The following is a 20,334-nucleotide window of genomic DNA, read 5'->3' on the forward strand; positions in this document are numbered from 1 at the left end:
TTATAAAAAAGTTTTCTTTTTTAATTCTATTTCACTTTATCTGCTTATATCAAGGAGAAAATCCCAGTTTGGGGTTCACATGTCTTTCATTTCCTAACTTCTTTTTATATTAAAAGAGAATGGTCCGCCACCTCAGAGCATTTGTCAGGCAATATCTGGCAAGAGTTTAATTATTTGCTTTAATTGAATTCATTTTTATAGTTACCTTTTATATATAGCAAATTATAGTCATTTTTCTAATTATTGTATGATATAAACACTCATTTAAGATAAGTTCAAGTTAAACAAGTGTGGTAATCAAATATGTACTCACTAAATAATAGTACAGATAGATGTATGAAGTTACATCCTCACAGGATGTAACTTTTTCACAGTAGTGAAAATGGTACCAAAAGACAAGTGCTTGGGAAACAGTGGCCTAAAAAATGTTTTCATCTGGGAATTAGAAAATAAATGACCTGCCAATGGTTAATTTGTTGACTTTTGAGACAATTATAGAATAATTCAGAGCATTAGATTACTTGTTAATAAGGAATACTCATTAGGTGTGTGAGGAGGTCGCATGAACTAATTTATGGTAAATGAATCAAACAATCTTAAGTATTTGGTCTCCAAAATGCATTACTTATTTGTCAGCATTCCCACTTGTCATGAAAGTTGTGATTTGTTCAAGAAAAGTGTACTTTAAAATAGAATATTATTTATTGCCTTAACAACTTTATTCAGCACCTACTATGTAGCAAGCACTGTCATATCTCTTTGAGCAATATATGGATCTCTTTTCACATAGCTTATAGTCTTGTGTGGTTAAAAATGAACAGTCAGTTTAATTCAGGCATTAAAATCTATTCATCATATTACCAAGCTCAATCATTTCCTTTTCACTACTAGACAAGTTTAGAACTGCAAATAGAAATGATTTTTTCTTTTGGAGGTATGACAGATTCTCCACTTCCATTATGAAGGAATTATTCAACTCATCTATAATAACAACCTCATGTCCCAGGGAAATTCAAATTGAAGGCCTGAATGATACTCATTATAGTCTTCTAATTATTTGGTTTCCCAAAAACGTAGCCAAGAAAATATGGGCCTTCCCTTTTAGCTATCATAATAAACAGTGATGTGAATAGTGCAATCTACCAATTAGAGGACCTACATAGAGCACATTTTTGATAGAAGAATTAAAGAGGAAGGGTGAGAGATTCAGGGCCAGCCAATAGTGGAACCTTGGCTTGCTAAGCAATGGTAGTATGTAGGAGGCAGTATAGGTTAGGTAGTGCCATAATAACAAACATCCCCAAATCCCAGTAGGTTAAAGATAAAGGATTATTTCTTGTTCACAATGCACGTCTGTCTTGTTATGAGCCTCTACTCCATGTGATCTTCACTCTGAAATACTAGCTGATAAAAGCTCCATCGTTCAATAATAGCACTATCTCAACATAGCAATGTTTATGTTGAATAGAGCACTGAAGACTCAAGCCCAGGAATTAAACACTCTGGCCCCACAATAACATAGGAAACTTCAGTTCCGTTTCATGGCCTAGAAATAGTCTCAAGGCCACATATAATAGATATGTGGAGGTATGTTATTTTTGACTTTATAGGGATAGAGAAAAATATATTTTGGTGAATAATAATATCTACTACACTATGTAAAAATATTAATTTCCTCATGTCATCTTGTGCCCATTTCAGAGTACCAAAAGCAAAAACAAAGAAAAAAGAAAAGAAAATCAAACTGAGACTTTATTTTAACTATGAATTATAACATAATACTTCCATATTCTTTCGTTTGGCTGTGTCAGATAGATTTCTTCAGCAGGTGGGCATTTAAAAGAAGAAGAGGAAGAGGAAAAGAAGTAAGGAGTTTGAATTAGGTCTTAATACTTGAGGATGAACATTCACTATTCAATACTAAAATTAAAAAAAAAAATCTCTAGTCTTTTTTGCAAAGAAAATTTATTCAGATGAGCTTTGCTGGCCTGGCAGTATATTTGATTTATAAAGAAACTTGAATATAAATATAAGAATTATTAGCAAAGTGTGGTACATGCAATTAAAATGTATACAGAAAAAATACTGTCTCAGAGAAATTTTAATTGAAATTTTGTATTTACTCGATGCTTTAATTTGAAAGTTCAAAATATATTAGATGGAATGCAAAATACTACATTTGATTTACCTTATATAGAAGTTATCTATTGTTGCATGACAGACTATCTCAAAACATAGTGGCTTAAAGTAATAATTAGTTTATTTCTCATAATTCTGTAGGTTGGATTGACTTTTTTGCTGGTGTCGCCTTAACTTTCTAATGGAGTTACATTCATCTGGAGGCTCATTTGAGGCTCATGTTCTACAGTGGCCTTGCTCGCATAATAGGTACCTCAGCTGGATTGTCCAGAAAGGCTGTCTGTCCACATATTCCTTCATCTCTGGCTTCTTCACCTGGTAGAAGCCGCGTTTCAAAGTATCAAGCCTCAATATATCAGCACTTTTCAAACTTCTGCTTGTTTCATGTTTGTTGATGCCCTATGGGCCAAAGTAAGGCCAGAATCAGTGTTGGAAGGGCTACCTAATAGCTTAAATACTAGGAAGTATGGTTCTTTTGGAGTTAGTACTATAACAATCTGCTGCTGGCCACCTTCTGCGTCCATTGAGTCCTTTCTCTTCAGCATGCAAAACATTTTGACTTTCTGGTGAGACCCCATATATCCCATCCAAACATGTCACCAAGCTTGATGTCTGAAGCTTGTAATTTGCTTTAGGTCCAGATGTGAATAAGGATCCCTACTGCAACCCTTGTTGATCAGGAGACTAGAGAACTACAAAAGGGTTTTACTAGGTACCACCTTAAATCTTACTTAGGTCTTACAAGAAGTTTTACAACCTTATTTTCCAATTAATCTTTATCCTGAAGCTATTTTTTTTAATTAAAAAAATAGAAGGGTGGAAAGACTAAAAAAATGACAATTTTTAAAAAAATTAATTTAATTTAATTTAATTTAAATTTCTGGGATACATGTGCAGGGCCTGCAGGTTTGTTAAATGTGTGTCATGGTGGTTTGCTGCACCTATCAACCCATCACCTAGGTATTAAGCCCCACATGCATTAGCCATTTTTAAAATTACTAATTAAGTAGTACTTGGTTATTTTATTAGTTTCTCTACTTTCTACTTTCAATTGAATGCATTTTCTCTAAAGTCTTCTCTTTGCTTTTATACCTGCCCCTTACATAGCTCACCGAAGGCAAATGACATTTTCAATGTTATTTGAAATCTCCATATCCATATATACAAATTCATTTGGCATATTTTCTATTATTCAAGTTACTGTATGTAATGGTCTTTTCAATTATTTTGTAACCATCCTTTCTTTCAGTTTTCAATAGTAGTTTTCGTAGTTAACTTCCCAATTCAACAAAGAATGTCCTTGCTGTGGGTTGAACTGTTCCCTCGTATAATATCATGTCTACCACACTCTGCTGGTCTAAAGCAACTCATGAACCCGTACCAGTTTCAACTGTGGATGAACAAAATCTACCTTGATGAGAAAAAATGCAAAATACAGTTGAGTAAATAGACTACCTTGATGAGCGACATTGCAAAATAAAGTGGCTTTTTTTTCAAGCTATGATTTTGTATGACAATTATAATAATGCAAAAATATGTTTGAAAATCACTTGCTTATCGTTAAAAAACATACAAATTTAGTTTATTTGTTAATGATACATAACAATACTTAGTGTTGTTTCAGACAAAAATAGGCATATTTTTATGCCAGAAGCTAAAGTTGGAAAATCTCATTACTAATGAGTTTATTGATTACCACCTGGTTTTATTAAAAGAAGGAATTTTTTGGATAATGTGAATTTTTTGAGGATTGCCTTATGTCTTTAAATGTTAATTATTTTTATTTCATGATTCAACGTGGGCTTTTGTCAATAATTTTATAGAGATAATCATCAGAAAATATATCTGGTCTTTCTGGTTGTCACTTCAGATCCTAATGGCCATGTCTGGAGACAGATGATCTTGCTTACTTCCCAGACAGACCTTTGTTAATTTTGATTACTCTGGAGCAATTCTGGGTGGGGCTATATAATAGTTGTTTTCCCTGTGTCCTTGAGAATCATCTGCAAATACCCTGATGTTTCAAACATTCTGGCTGAAAACATATATACAGTAGCCTCTCACTCTCAAACCGGTAACTGGTGTCCATAGAAATATTATCTTCTCATATCCCTGATGGGGTTGGGTATCCCAGCCCTGGGATTCTGACTCTCTAGCCTCTGTAATTCTTTGATTATTATTTTAAAGTCATCATATATCTATTTCCATCTCTCTTTCAAAAACCTTAGGGGAAAAGCCCACTCTGGCTCCTAAAGAATGGACTTGATACAAATATATAGATGTCTTCCAACTTTTGCTTCCCATAATCTTGAAAATTGTCAGGCTGAGTGAAAGAAATAATAAATAGAGGAAATATATTTTTTTTGGATTTTAACATAGAAATGACATTTTTACACATGAATAATCACTTCTAAAATAGAACAATTAGCATTCATGTTAATGACTGTCTATGTTTATAGATAGAAAATTAAGTTTTTAGAAAGCATTTTAAAAGAAGCAGTGTAGAATCTGAAAGCAGAAGAGTTTGCTATATGGGAATTTTTACTTCTAGGCCTGTATGCCTGGCTTTGGCTAAGTTTATAGTGAATTACCAAGTGCTGTAGAATGAAGAAAAGACAGTTCCCTAGCCCACTGGCACTGCTGAATGGAAGATTCATAACAGAATTCTTGGACTTAAAGACCCTGGCTTATATTTTCTACTGAAAAGTACTTGGGATATGATAGAAGTTTGGATTGGTGGCAGAAGATGGGGTTTTAATCATGGCGTTCCACTTGGGTTTTAATCATGGTGTTCCACTTAGGAGACATGTGGGTATCAAATTCTAGTATGCCCGATGCCTCAGTTTCTTCATTTCTAAATTGATGCTAATAATACCTAACTTCTCTATCTGGTATGGGTAGAAAGTTAAATAGCATGTGTTCAAGCACTCTCTGAATGTAAAGAATTGTAACTTGCCATTTTTGAAAAGATGTTTCTCATCATCATATTATCTTGAATTCTTGTAAAGATAAAATTGTATTCACCAAAAGAAACCAGTGGGTTGTTTCTATATGAGACTGTGTAGAAACCAGTGATAGGCATTTAGGCTTCAAAAATCAATTGCCTAAGTATAGGAGAGAAAAGACATGCTGTGGCAATAGTTCACTGAAACAATGTTATGGGGCGTTAAGTTGATCTCAAACTTAATATGGGTACACAGTGTGAAGTGACTGCAAAACTCTGGCATGATTAGCAGGAAAAGAGTTTACACGCTGTAGGAAGTTGTAGTCTTATTCTTCTCTGCATTGATTAAACCACACACCCGGAATATTGAGTGCAATTGTAGGCACAATATTTTAAAGAATTAGAGGAAATCTGGAGTAATTCCAGGGTGAGATTTGTGAAAGGCTTAGAAATCATATCACCTGAGAAAAATTTGAGTGAACTCAGAGAAGCTGGGAAAGAATGAGTAAATTTATCCTGTGTTCTTCTGAGGACAAAGCTAGAACCAATGGTAGAATTTATTTAAAAAAAAAAAAAAACATATCTCAGAATAGAGAAAGCATTTATAAAATCCAGAGTTGCTTGAAATCAAGATATGACGACTCATTGAACAGGAAATTTACCCTCCTTGGAGGTGCTTCAAGAGAGGCTGCCTGACCTCCCTCACCACACTTACATAGGATGGTAATATCCAGTTGTGTTGGAGTTTTTATTGGATGATCTCAAGTTCTTCCAACAATTCAACGTACATACTTAAGACTGATATAAAATGTTTAGTATAGTGCTCACTTAGGCTGAATACATACTAAAGTTGGAACAATACAGAGAAGATTAGCATGACCACCACACAGGGATGACACACAAATTTTGTAAGCGTCAATATATAAGTATATAAAATAAATCAATAAAATTATAAAATAAATTGTTTAGTATACCGAAAGCATCATTTTCTGAAACCCATGAAATCCTGATTTCATGAGATGTTTCATTAAAAATACAGTCTACCTATAAGATACTTTGGGGGTACTCCACCTGCTATAGTTCATCTAGAGTATGATGATACACATTGTTAGATTGGAAAGTCTGAATTCTAACAATAAAGACACGTGAAAAATATGTTTGGCCCAATTTTTTCTTAACTTACTTGATCATGCAATATTTATATATATTTCTATCTATTTATTTTTACATATGATATCTATTACTCACCTGTATAATGATTGGCACAAGAAATCATCTCGGCATATTAAAAGTTAGATTTTAAAAATAAGTAGCCAGATCTCTTCTAATTTATAAAATATGTATTATCGGTTGAAAATGTCAAAGCTTTATTTTCAAATATGAAGCAGTTTTCAGAATACAACACAATTTGATCTAGCTTCCTAGGATGGCAGAGGAGTTATGATAAAACTGAGCACCTAACATATCAAACCTTCCAGCATCATTCCAGCTGTTAGTAATGAGTATCAAAAAACTTGAGGGTAGACTTGTTTCCCAACAGAATTAACAGAATCTGGCTAGGTTCAATAAATATGTTTTACCCTATTGTATTTTGAAGAGTTAAACTCTTACTTGACCAAAGGCTGAAATCCTAGATGTGTCTACAGAGTTCAGCAGTATTTTCCTGATATCTCAGCTAGCTATTTCTCTTCAACGTATATCCATTTGGTTCAAGGTTTTTTTATATATATTTTTCTTTTGCATCTCTTCAGCTTCCCAGCAGTGTTTCCTAGGAGCAATGAGATGTTTATTATATGTACCACAAATTTGACTTTATTCTACATTTTTCTTTATTTATCCCAGCTTATGATCATGTCATTCCCCTACCATTTGTGTGGATTTTTCTAGGTAAGATTTTTTTTTGTACTGCTAATGATGACAACACCTCTGCATTTAGTCCTCAGGCAGACTCTCCTGGAATTGGTTGTTTAGAACTGGAAATTATTGATCTGCCTAGGCTTGATCCGTGCTTCCTTTATCTGAGCTGACAATATTTGCTCTATGATTCACCTAACATCTCCTTTTCTCAGTGTCATCCCTTTTATTTTATCCTCTAGCACATGGACAGTCCTCCTATGGCAGTGTGTTCTAACCCCCTCCTGTGATCTGATCCTGACAGGGCCAGAGAAAATGTTCAGGTTAATGAAGAGCCTCATTATAAACACACATCCACTTGCTATTGTGTTGACTCACATTAAATTCTCCATGTTATTATATTCTGGGTTGAATTATCTAACATTTAATGATGTAATAGGCATTGAATAGTATAGTAAATGCTGCTGCCTAGAAGGAAGGGGGAGGCATTGGAAATAGTTTAAAAGAAGTATTACAAGGGAAAAGTACATAAAAATATATTGCAAATTTATCATAATGCCTGAGTAAAGTAGCTATTTTCAGAATTCAGAATTGGAATATTAATGTCAAGTATGTATTGCTTATCAAGCCTACCCCATATCAGTGTGAGAGAGTTTCACAATATATAAATGTTATAGCTTTGCTAAACTGTAAATACAATAAGATCAAAGACTGAATTTTTAAATGACCGATATATCCTATAATATCATGGTTTTTGTAAGGAATAGATGGTACTCCAAAAGGGGATAATTGAAAAAAGTTTGAATAAAAAGGATCTTTATGAGGAAATCATGGTTAAAAGAAACCAACAGAGGATGGCAAAGCACCTTTAGGTTAGTTTGTTAGTCTGTTTTTACACTACTATAAAGAATTACCTGAGACTGGGTAATTTATAAAGAAAAAAGCTGTAACTGACTCATAGTTCCACAGGCTTAGCAGGAAGCATGACTGGGAGGCCTCAGGAAACTTACAATCATGACAGAGGACAAAGGGGAAGCAAGCACGTCTTACCATGGCAGAGTAGGAGAAAGAGAGAGCAAAGGGGGAAGTGCCACATACACTTACACCATCAGATTTCATGATAACTCACTCACTGTAAATAGGGCAGCATGGGGGACATCTGTCCCCATGATCCAATCACCTCCCATGAAGTCCCTCCTCCAAAATTGGTAATTACAATTCAGCATGAGATTTGGGTAGGGACACAGAGTCATATCATTTAGCAAGAGAAGGAAGACTTTATTATCCTTAGATCTGAAAGGGGAAAGGCAATGAGTGGCTACAAGAACTCATTGAGAGATGTAGCTTCAGAAAAGACTAGGTAGCCTGTTAGAAGCTGCCTTCATGAAGTAATATAGCCACTGTCAAACAGTAGCCCAACAGTGAGGAGCACAAGAAATAAGCACCTAGCTCACTTTCTCCCCAACCTCCAATCCTCCATTAGTGCCTCCACTGGCCAAGCTCAACTAGAATATAGGGAGCAATGAAATCCATATAAATCCATATATAATGATCTGCCATCTGAAGCATAGAATGGGATGGAGAATGGTAGGGAGTGAATGTGAAAGAACAAACAAAAAAGTACCCTGCACAATGACAAATACTGAATACTATGCCTGGAACTCAATAGATATTTGTTGGATGGACAGATGGTTTTTTGGCAGGTTGGGTGAATGAAAAGAAAACTTGAATTTACTTATTTCATTTATAGTAAAAATTTGTGAGTTTTTTTTCTGGCTGTTCAGCCTCTGGACTCCTTTGCTTAAGGAACTTGTCATTTTCTGAGTTTTAGTTTATGGTAGGCCTCTTCCTTCAATTGTGAAAGCTTTTGAGGCCAGATCTCTTCTAGAAGTTGTCTATTATAAGGTAGCTAGGCAGATATGGTGATTTGGACTGAGACCAAATCAGAAGGGAAAATTTTAGCATTGATTCTAGTTTTGACCACAGTTTTTTCTCCTTTAAAACTCCCAGAAAGAATGCTACTACTCTCTTTTTGAAGGTAGAAGTTTCTGTGTAATCCTACACTAGTCAATTTTTTAATAGCAAAAACTGAAAGTTCAGTGTTGCAAAATTCAAACTAATGTCCTCAGTTCATCTATACATAAATCATTATTTATTTCAATAGTTTGGATCTGTGAAGCATAAATGTATCTAACCTAAGTGAAATCAGGTCAACTTTTCAAGAGAGAGCAAACATGAAAGTCATCACAGGAAACACATGTTTCATAATCCTGAAAGTCATGAGACTGCCTGGTAGCAAACATAAGGTTTTAGTTCATTACTCTTCTAACTTTCATTGGCAAGGTCCCTTAACCTTGAAATTATAATTCTAGATAGTGGCCAAATCTCTTCAAACTTTGGAAAGAGCCATTAGTGGCATGATGTTTGAGGGATTCTCCAACAGGTTATAAAACAGAACAGCCAAATTGTTCGATACCTAAGTGGTTTAGGCAAATTGACTTACCTAATGGGATTACCTTTGCATTAACTTAAATTATTCCAATGTCTTGCTCAAGTACAGCAAGCTCTCCTTTGTGTTTTCTTCCAGAAATAATTTAATCTACCACCAAGTGACTTCTCCACTCACTAGCTGTGTGACCTTAGGGAAGTTACTCAATCTCTTTGCATCTCATTTTTTCTCTCTGAAAAACTGAGATGATGGCAGTAGCTATCTCACATACTGGAAAATGAAAATTAAAATAATTTAAAATATGCTATGTACTTAAAACAGTGCCTGAACATATAAAGATTGTTTGGAAAATGTCAGCTTAAGAGATACATGAACATCATCAGCAAACGACAACGAAAAAGTACAGTGAAACAATACAGAAAATCAAGAGGGAAGGCAAAGAAAGCCACGGATGATAATGAATTGTTAAAGCATGGTACCCTTTACACTTCTCTTGAGTTAATCACCTATAGTATTGTTTACAAAAATTTGCAATGTCTTTTAAATGTAAACAAATAAAAAGAATTAAGCAGAGAAAAAAATACACAGGAGGAGCACAACTATTTTTTGAAAAAAAAGATGAGAAAAGGATTTATTTTGGAAGGCTTCATAAATAAGACACTCTATGATGTAATGAAAAATGCCCTTGATGGTGATCCTTACAATGAGTGATAAGTTCCACAGGGCTGTTTATTGTCTAACAACACTCAAACTAGGTCAATGGCATCACAATGAAAGTTGCTTTACTAAAAGGACAACCTCTTGCCATAACAAAAGGAAGAGGTTCTGCATGTGGAAGACATAGAAGAATTGAAGGTGGGGAGACTGATTCGTCTTTTCAGAGAAGAGAGAGAAGCTACTCAATGACTGGTGGAAATGGAATTTACCAATTGAGAAACGAATGAATTGACTATCATAATGGGAAATTTAGGGTTGATAGAAATACATTAAATGTGACTAGTGGAGAAAGGAATGCACAGTGACCAAACCTAAGTAAAAAATAATTTTGTTCTAAGCTTTTGGCTTGTGTAAGAAAAGAGCAAGACAGAAATTCTGCTTTGCTGTCTTTGATTCTAGCTCCCACCTTCCTGCTTTCAACTTCAGGCTGAGGGGCTTTTTAATGCTTAGAGTTCAATCTGCAGCATGTTGGATGTCTGACAACTTTTGGGGGCTGTGAAAGCTGTCAAAATAAATTGTCCTCATAATGTAAGAGGGAAGCCAAGCTCCACATCCTTCTGGATGCAGCAAATGTGCATACTCAGCTAGAAAAACAGCGTTGTGCTTCAGCAGCCTACTGGATATGTTGGTCAAGGGTGAATTTCCAAGGACATCCCTTTGGAATTTCTATACAATTCTTTAGGTTTTGAGAATAAGTCAGTTTCATTTTCCTGGGGCAATGCATTTGTAATGTATACATTGACATTTGATAAAGGAATGACCATTGAAGGCGTAGTAATTTTTAGAATTATTGCCTAAACTTTCTTCCTTATCTTAGGTCAGTCACCTTTAACATTTAAATGCTGACCTTTACCACAGAAGACTTTAGTTGTTATCAATATCTTTCACTATTTAAATAGGTTTTATGGTGCATGGAATATTTAAATCTCCATTTTAGTTTTAAATTCTTTCACTCTGATCATAAGTGTAAAATAAGCTAATGCGAATTTTGCTTGAATTACTAATTAATAATGAAATTTCTTCTCATTTTTGAAATGGTCCTATTGTACTATTTTGTTCGTTTTTTCAATTATAATATTGGAGGGTAGGGGCAAAAGACCAGGTTTATGCTTTTTACTGATTTAATAATGTCACAACACGATATCCTACAACCTGAGAATGACTTAGACTTTTTATTCTATCAAATATTTTCCTTAGAAAACGCAATATCCCATTAAATGAAGTTTAAAAATAATGATGATATCAATGCTTAATTCCACCACTCTTACAAAACAATGCTCTTTTCCACATGCACTTTTTACATACATACATAAAATTGCATAGTTGCTATCATAGTTTACAGAATGACGTTTGTATTAAGCTATTTTCACTTAATATTATATCATCAAATTAGTTAGCCATTATCACTGATATTTTAAAGCTTGTCTAGTGTTTTGTTATGTTGATACTTAATATTTTGTTATGTTTTTTAAAATTTGTATCAGTAAACCACTCTAAAAGTGGATTTGGTAAGTGGCTACAAACAAAGCAATTTATTTAGTTCTCAGTGCTGTGGTCAGCAATTTGAGCTGAGCTCAGCTGGGTAGTTCTGTTCTTAGCAGGGCTCTTTCACGTGTCAGCAGTCAACTGCAGGTAGGGTAGAAGACTTTGCTTTGGGGAGTTGGCTTGTTTTCAGCTAAAGTAACGGGAGTTCCTGGGCCGCAAGTTTTTCATTCTCCAGCAGGCTAACACTGGGCTGCCAGTGTTCCAGTGTTCCTAGTACAAACTGTTAGGCATTCTACTGGCCAAAGCAAAGCCTGATGCAGGTCCAGGTTCAAGAAGTGTGGAAGTACATTTCATTTCTTGATGTGACAGCTGCAGTCACATTGCAAAGGGCATGGCCTATGGTGAGGTGGTGAGGGTGTGTGGGATAGAAATTTATGGACACTTCACAATATGAAATATTTCTATTGCAATTAACATTGCAGTGAACTTTATTGTACTTAGAGTTTTTGTTAATTTCTGCTGAATAATGTCAATAACTTAATCAAAATTATCAGGATAAAATCCTGGGAGTAGAATTAGTAAATGATACGTTAAAATGTCATCATGATAACATCAAATTAATGGAGGGGTTCTAAGAGTCATTTTCATTGGTTTTAGCAACTCACTTTGCCTAACATCTCAGTCCTTCCACTCCCTTTCCATTTTACTCTTTCTCCAAAATGACTGTAGTAAATACTATTGTTTTGGAAACTTAGTAAAAGCTCAATAATATTGGTTATTATTATTACTGTTACTATATTTTCTCTTTCCACCAGCCTTCCTGCAACAACACTACCTTCAATTGCTCTTTCTCTGTTCTAGGATCAGCCAATCATCACAGGTCATTCATTTAAAATAGATTAATATATTGTTATTTAATTAAATATAGATATAAACTTCAGATGTTTACTATGTAATTGGGCTTTGTTAAATGCTATATATATTAACTAAATTCTCCTGCAACCTATGAGCTAGGTATTTTATGATTCAATTTTATAGCTGAAAAACCTGAGGCTTCATAGCTTATCCAAAGTCACACAGGATGCATATGGTGGAGCTGGGACTTGGATTATGTTTATTTGAAACCAAAGCTTATAGTCTTAAATGCTCTGTGCTGGTTTTTACTCTTGATGATACATATTCATATGCATATCCATTTATATTTAATGCAGTGACTAGAAGCAGAGTAGATGCTAAATAAATGGTAGCTTAAAGACATGAAAAGTAATACAGGTTAATTAATACTGTCACATATTTGAACATTGCTGGGCTAGCTCTCATGGTGGAAAGGGGAAGGCTAGAAGAGTCACAGAGGAGCTGGACTCACCTCTGGAACAGGATGATCATAAAAGGGGTCAGACCAAACTTTGAACAACCAAAAACCTTGCTAGCTAGGAGGCAGGCAAATAGCATCAGTAATACCTTGGATAAAATGAGACAAGGCTACAATAATGAGATTGTGATTCAGGAACATAGCTCTGGTTACCAGTGGGGGGAGACTGACAAGGACAATGTTAGTCCACAATCCTGGGAGACCCTGATTACCTTTAGAGAACTTAGAAATGAGAGTCAAAGTGGATCTCAGCTACTGGGCCTAAAACATTGAGGTATAAGATCCGTGTTTCATGAATTGGAGGCAGAATATCAATATAAATTTTATTGAAATCTGAAACTCACAAGTGTTTAAACTGGGTACACTATTATTTTTTCCCGTCGGAAATGAACACAACTAAAATCTTATGTTTTTAAGGCTTATTTATATTGCCTTCCTTCTTCAATGTGTGTTTTAGCAGAAAAGAATGAATAGCAAAAAAAATTTTTGTCAGTATTTCTGTTTTGGTTGACTCCGTTTTACTGCTAAATAAGGAGCAAAATCACTAGAATGTCTATGTGCTAAAAAAAATAATAAATAAATAAGATGGGGGGATATAGGGAACAATGATCTAGTCAGTGAAATTAATTGAGTTGACTATAGTAATAGCTACTTAGCAAGTCATTTGTTCTTTTCTTAAAATTCAAATTTTATGACTAAACCCCAAGAATTTGTTAATTAACATATCAAAAGAAGGCCCTGCTTTTCCTTTAGCTCTGAAAGTTTTAGTAATGTGGCTACAGTTTGTTCTTTAAGTCTTTCTGAAAAAGTTACTTAGCTTTAGAGAAATAAGCAAGATTTAAAACATTTTAATATTTATAAGTTTTCATTATACAAATTTTCAAGCATGTATCAGAGAGAAAATACTATAATAAACTCCTATAAGCATGTAACCTGCCTTCAACAGTTTTGAAAAAATGGCCAGTCTTGTTTCATCCCTGCCCTCATCTACTCCTCCTCCACTGTGTTATTCTTAAAGCAAATCCCAGGCATAATTTCATCCACAAATACTTTTCTAAAATTACTTTTGAACTTTTGAAAAACTATGTACTAAGCTATTACAACTTTTTATATCATATCTGATTCAATGGCATTATAGATTACCTTGAATCATTTACTACTTTCTTTGATTTTCAGTTATGCAGCTGAACTAAGTTTTAAATGTATGAGCTTGTTCAATACTCCTTAGTCATGAGCTATAGTACTGTATTATATCCTTGTCATAAACTATGCAAAAATATTCTTATTGAATCAGCTTCAGTGAATTAATGTTGTTTTATTATACTTATTTTTTAAATTTAGAGATGGGTAAAAAAGGGAGATTATGAGGATGAAATGTTTACTGATTTTTGGGGGGAAAATGTTATTAAATTTTATCTAAATTGCTATTTCTTTCTAAAAATTTTTAACCCAAATGATAATGTCTTTTGAGACTGAGCAGGTATACTCTTGAACCAACTGAAGTCTTCAGGACATCCTTTGAAACAAATCTTAGATTAGCTATATATCAAGTAAGGTAGCTATATACTAATAGTCTGGCATATACATAAGAGGGAAGGTTTTGTTCTCTTTCCAGGGAATTCTTGTTTGCTTCATAGCATCAGCTGTCTGGAATTAGAATTTACTTGTTTTTCTTGTTGTTCTTGTTGTTATAAATAAATAATAAATAACAGATTTTTAAGAAAAGATTTAATGCCATTGAAAATTATCTTGGAAATAGTTGATTTTATAGTATTCCAGTGCTGTCACAATGTAATACTGAAAACTGAAAGTTTTTATTTTGTTCATTACAATTTTTTGATCCTCAAATATAAGGTACTATATTGATAAATAATTGTTATATTTTTGAGAGTTCAGAAAAGACATATATACATTAGCAGTTTGTGAAGCTATTTTTATACTGATAAACTTTAATACAGTTTGATTGCCTTAATAGAAAATGGGCTCTTTTAAACACTGATTATATTTAGATTCATCTAATCTTTAAATAATGTGTTCTCATGGTGCTTCTAATATTTATGTATTTTGGAGATATTGCATGTACCTTCTATTCTGTTAAAGAGATTGTTTTCTGCCACTTTATGTGTTTCCAACAGATAATCATGAAAGGATGTATGCAGAAATGTTAAAAAAAAAAACCTCATAAAACAATGAGGTAAAGATCTTAGTGCAATGGTCAGAATCCAGCATGGGACAGATAATTAAAGGGAGAGTAGTCTCAAGAAAACTTGGTGCTGATTTCAGTGGGCCAAAGGCTTGGGAAAAAGGCTCAGATTGTTTGGTAGAGAAGAAACGTACAGCCAAGGTATCCCAGTCTACTGGGCAAGATTTTATTATATCTTCTTCACCCTCTAGCAACTAATCATTTCACCTTTAAACCTCCGACACATTTTAAAACATGCAGAAAATCTTATTTTTTGTGAATTGCTTAGTGACTTTCAGAAATTTGGTCTCTGCCTGTGGTATAGTTTAGACAAAGCCATTATCCGTCCAAACTGTGTGGTAATGACAGAACACATGCTGCTTAATGTAAACTCACAGCCCGGTGCTGGGCAGACATGATTAAGCTGTCATCTTCCCCAACAGCATCAGCAGGAGAAAAATAAAGAAGCAAAATCATCTTATTCATATTTATTAGGGGGCTTTGCAGTGGGTCTGTGCCCTCATGCAATTGAGATTTTTGCTCCTCTTTATGGCTGATGAGCTGTGGATCAATTTAAATTAATCCTTTGCTAGTCTAGAAAAAAAAATACTGACTTTTATAAAGTGGCATCACCTCCATGTCTCCTTCCTCTCTCTGTCTTAGCAAATATATACATTCGTTTATTCTGCAAGTTTAGCATGGTTAGATGTTGTTTGCAAAATTTAAAATATCATAATATGTCTCAACCTATATGCAAATAAAGCCTTCAGAAAATTTATTGTTTAGTTTTTAATTCTGTGTTTGTATCCTTTAACCCAATATACACTAATTCCTGCATGCAGTCATACACACAAATTAATAAATGTATGTGTGCACACACACACACACACCTACTCATACATGTTTTTTGTTGTTTTCATCATTTGTTTTTCTACCACATTAGTGAAAATCAGAGCATTCAATGAGGAAAATTATGATCTTGGGTATAATGAATGTGCTCTGACTCTCTTTTTATTTGGATTTGAAAAATAAATCTGTACCTATGCATTAATTCTTAGGTATAATCCTTGAATAAAATGCTTTTCCAACATGTACATGTGAAGGTGTGCAAAAGTCAGAAAGGAGAGTACATGACTGAAATTATAAAATGACAGTGGGGTACTTATCAGTTCCAAGAAAAACGGAAGCGCATTTGTTTATAAAATTTTAAAGGAACAAGAAGAGGGCTTATTCTATGCTCATTGCCTTGATTCAAAGCCACTACTTCAACTCCCCTGATTCAATTTGGAATATAGTAAGATTGACAGAGAAAGAGATTAAAGATCTGTAACCTTCCTGCAAACAACCCCAGGCTGCCTTGCCCACCTAATAGACAGCATCTAAGACAGGGGAAGAACACATTCTCCTAGTTCATCCAATTCTGAGCTTTCCTATCTTGGGCTGTCAAGGAGATGCCAATTTCTGCCAAAGTGCCTGCTCTCCAGGAGATGCTGAGATTAGAAACTGGCCGGAAAGGTTTTACTTGTTTTTGTCATTGAGCAATCAGTGTCAGAATGTGAGGAACTTACCTCATTGGATGTAGAGGTGACATCTTGATACATTAGCTTGCCGAAGAGTTGGCAGGACCATGACAGCTTCTGGCTGTTGGCATCCTGGATTCATTTACTTCCCAAACTGTTAATGCAGCAAATTAACCTTCTCTGATGAACTTCTGCTACATTTTCAAGGGTCATTGGATATAGACAGAGATAATAAGCAAAGTATTTCTAATACTTTTTGCATCCTCTCTCACTCGTCATCTCTTAATTGGCTTGTTGCCTAACCTCTTCTGCTAGACCTCTCTATGAAAAAAATATACTTTCTCTAATCTCTGATAGAATAATACTGAATCTGGGTATATTTCTAGTATCTGTGATAGGCAGAGCTTTTTTATATAAGGTTAATCATGATGGACAATCTCTATGAGGATATTGATGAGCTAGTTGGTACCACCACCAGATATGTAAAATCTAGACAGGGAAAGGTTACTTTTACTTGTGCTTCTAAATTAAGGCTTTTGTCTGTGTCACAGGTGCTCTGGAGCCACTGCAAATTCCTACGTTCCAACCACAGCAGAGCAACCTGTCTGTAATTTCATGTTTCAAAGTGCTAAGGAGAAAAAATAGAGACCCTGGACTTTCATGTCTTTGCCTCCATTTTAACTACTGAGATAAAGGCATGCATGTGTATCACCACCTTTTTTCCTCGTCTTTGCCAAATACTGAAAAACAAATTGTATTTTCATAGAATAAACTAAAATTTGGAGGAGATTTAATAGTTTATCTAATATACTTTATCTACAGGAAGTGGAAGTACAGAGTGGTGGTTATGAATTCAAAGGTATGTTCACAGAAAATAACATTGATTCCGTCCCTGGGCCAGGGACACTGCCGCCTGTGTCTGCCTTTTGTATGTCACTGGTCTCTCACAACAACTTTATGAGACAGGTAATGATGAGCTTCATTACTTACAGCTGCAAAGAGGCAGCATCAAAAAGTTACAGAGTATGTAAGGGCTTTGGAAACAGCTTCCCTTTTCAAATTGTGACAATGTCTGTTACTCGTTGTGCAACTTTGGATAAGGCATAAATTCTCAACCCTTTAATTTCTTCATTTATAGAATGAGAATAATAATAATGCCTTTCTCATCTATTAGTGACTTACATGAGTTAAAACATCAATCTGTGAGTGCAATGCCCAGCACAGTGCTTCTCCAAAGTAGTCTCCAGCCCTTCAGCATCTGCGTCTCTGAGAACTTCCTAGAAATGCAAATTCTTGGGTTACAACTCAGACATATTGAATCAGAAATTCTGGGGGTGAACTTCATTAATATATGTGTTAACAAGATCTCCAGGTTACTCGGATGCTTGCTTACATCTTAGAACCACTGGAGTAGAACACATAAATTCTTAAGAAATGCTGAATTTGAAAAAAGTGCTCCTTAAAAAAACACCCAGTTGTGACTTTGTGTGTTCAGTATTGAACCCTTCCCAATATTTGTATTAATATCACGTGACTGAAGAGTCAAGAAGAGAGGAAATATTGACTTTCAACCCTATGAAAATATATCTTTGAAATTGGTTAATAAAACTTGCAAAAAGTAACAATAAAAAGTTTTGAGCACAATATTATTCATGTAGAAGACTGAAGTTACTCACCACCACATGTGGAATAATTTAATTGCTTCATGTGTGCCTGCGATGATAAACACTATTTAACATTTAGCTTGACATCTAGGAGTACAGTTTAGAAGTCATTTCTAATATTTATTATCTCAGTGATGTTGAATAAGTTATTTACATTCTCTTTGTCTTAGTTTACTCATTTTTAAGATGGGAACAATAAGAATATATAAATCTATAGTGAGAATTAAAAATGTGATTAATGTGAAGGGCAAATGGCTGGTTTTAAGTAAATATTAGCTATTATTAAGCTTGTACTTTGCGTTCTGTATTGTCATTAAATCATCTCAATAGCCACATGTAGTAATAATATTATGTCTTTATATCATTGATGGGAATTCTGAGGATCACAGAGATTAAAGAATAAGCCATAAGTCACCCAGTTATGTACTAGAGCCAGGATTGAAGCCAGAAAATCTAATTCCAAATCTATCCACTTAAATATAGATAAGCAGAGTAATTGTAGATATTTCTGACTTCCCATGCAGCAATAAAATAGTGGGTTGAGGAACAACCTCAGGAAGATAAACTGTGAGGTATTAACCAGGATTTTCCCCATAAAGAGGTTGGTGTTGCATTTTGTCTTTGGTACACGCTGTTGTAGACGAAAAATTATGAAGACCACTATCTCAAGAAATGATCTTGAAGAAAAAGCAATACTTACAAGACAAAAAAACCCAAACACCTTAAAGTTGAGGAAAGTATTCCTTTCCTTCCCTTGATACTCTTAAAGAGATTAATCAAAGGGGCCACTTTGAGTTAGGTCTAGGAGAAGAATTTCAATGGGAAGAAATGGTGTAGGATGGGTTTGATGAGCTGTCTGATTCCTTTCACAAAATTCCTTGGACTCATTTTTAGAATCTGTAAAATGTAAATGTAAAACTAGATGATTAATAAATTATCTTCTAGTTCCGTTATGCACTTTTTAGATATTGTTTTTAATTATCAGCAAAAGGGAAAACATAAAAGATATTTAGAGACAGTAAAGAAGGAGACTTTCCAAAATTTAAAGGTTGTCATTTCATTGAATCTTAGTTCAAAGCCCCTGAGGGCTCTGGGGCCAAAGCAAAGTAAGTTTTCTTCTAGTTTTATATCTGGCTTTGTTTCTGATTCTAAATAAAGCCTTTATTGTCTTTCTATAACAGTATATCTAAACCATCTCCATCATCACAATTTCTTCAAATTCATAATTATATCAACTGCTTGATTTGTGATTTTATAGGGTTACTTTAAAAGACAAACAGTGAAGGCATGAGAGCCATCTTTTAGCAATTGAAATCCATCAGTAATTATTTTCCACTCTGAATCTCAATCTCACCTTTCCTAACATAATCAATTTTCTCCAATTATATAGTAGAAAAGTACAGGGTAACTAAATGACTGGAAGAACTTCATTTTTTTCTGGGATTGGAAAGGGATAAAGGGATGAAGATGGGAGAGAAAACACAAGGAAATATATCAGTTAGATCAGTTAAAAACATTAAGTAATTTATATTACCAGAAACTAATACAATTATCTATATAGAACGGAAAATGTCACATCAAAAAAAGTTAATATCAAAAAAGGACTTTGAGGCCCAGCTCCTGTGTATAATGCTCACCAATGTGTTCTGAATTTGCAACTGTGGGAATGAATGTGGATGTGCTGATTTTGCCTAGCAACTCTTCATGCAATTAATATTAGACACCAGACAAATACATTTTCTAATTCTTGGTAGGGGTTGTTAATTTTTATCGAAGTCAGTCAAGATAAAAATTTCAGTCATCATAGCATACAAGAAAGGTTTACTTCACTTCTAAAATATATGTTTCCAGTGGAAATAATTAGAATCTTTTAGAATGGGGACTATTTGTCAAGGGTCGATAGTTTAAACAAAATGTGAAGCTTTCAGAATTAGCAAAATACTATTGGTTTCATCAAGATGTCATTTTTTATTACCTTCAGCTGCATATAATATACAAATTAATGGAA

At 34.3% G+C, this 20,334-nt stretch overlaps 1 long non-coding RNA gene and 1 other non-coding gene across 4 annotated transcripts in view; both read left to right on the forward strand.

Moving 5' to 3' along the window:
- The window catches only part of LOC129047440 (uncharacterized), a 1,160,145-nt gene that overhangs the window by 325,631 nt on the left and 814,180 nt on the right, over positions 1–20,334 (forward strand). The window lies entirely within an intron of this gene.
- On the forward strand, positions 5,906–6,011 carry LOC112135580 (U6 spliceosomal RNA). Its single transcript, XR_002916845.2, has one exon. It is a non-coding gene; the product is annotated as a U6 spliceosomal RNA (small nuclear RNA).

Source organism: Pongo abelii, chromosome 9 (assembly GCF_028885655.2).
Source record: "Pongo abelii isolate AG06213 chromosome 9, NHGRI_mPonAbe1-v2.0_pri, whole genome shotgun sequence".
NCBI lineage: Eukaryota > Metazoa > Chordata > Mammalia > Primates > Hominidae > Pongo > Pongo abelii.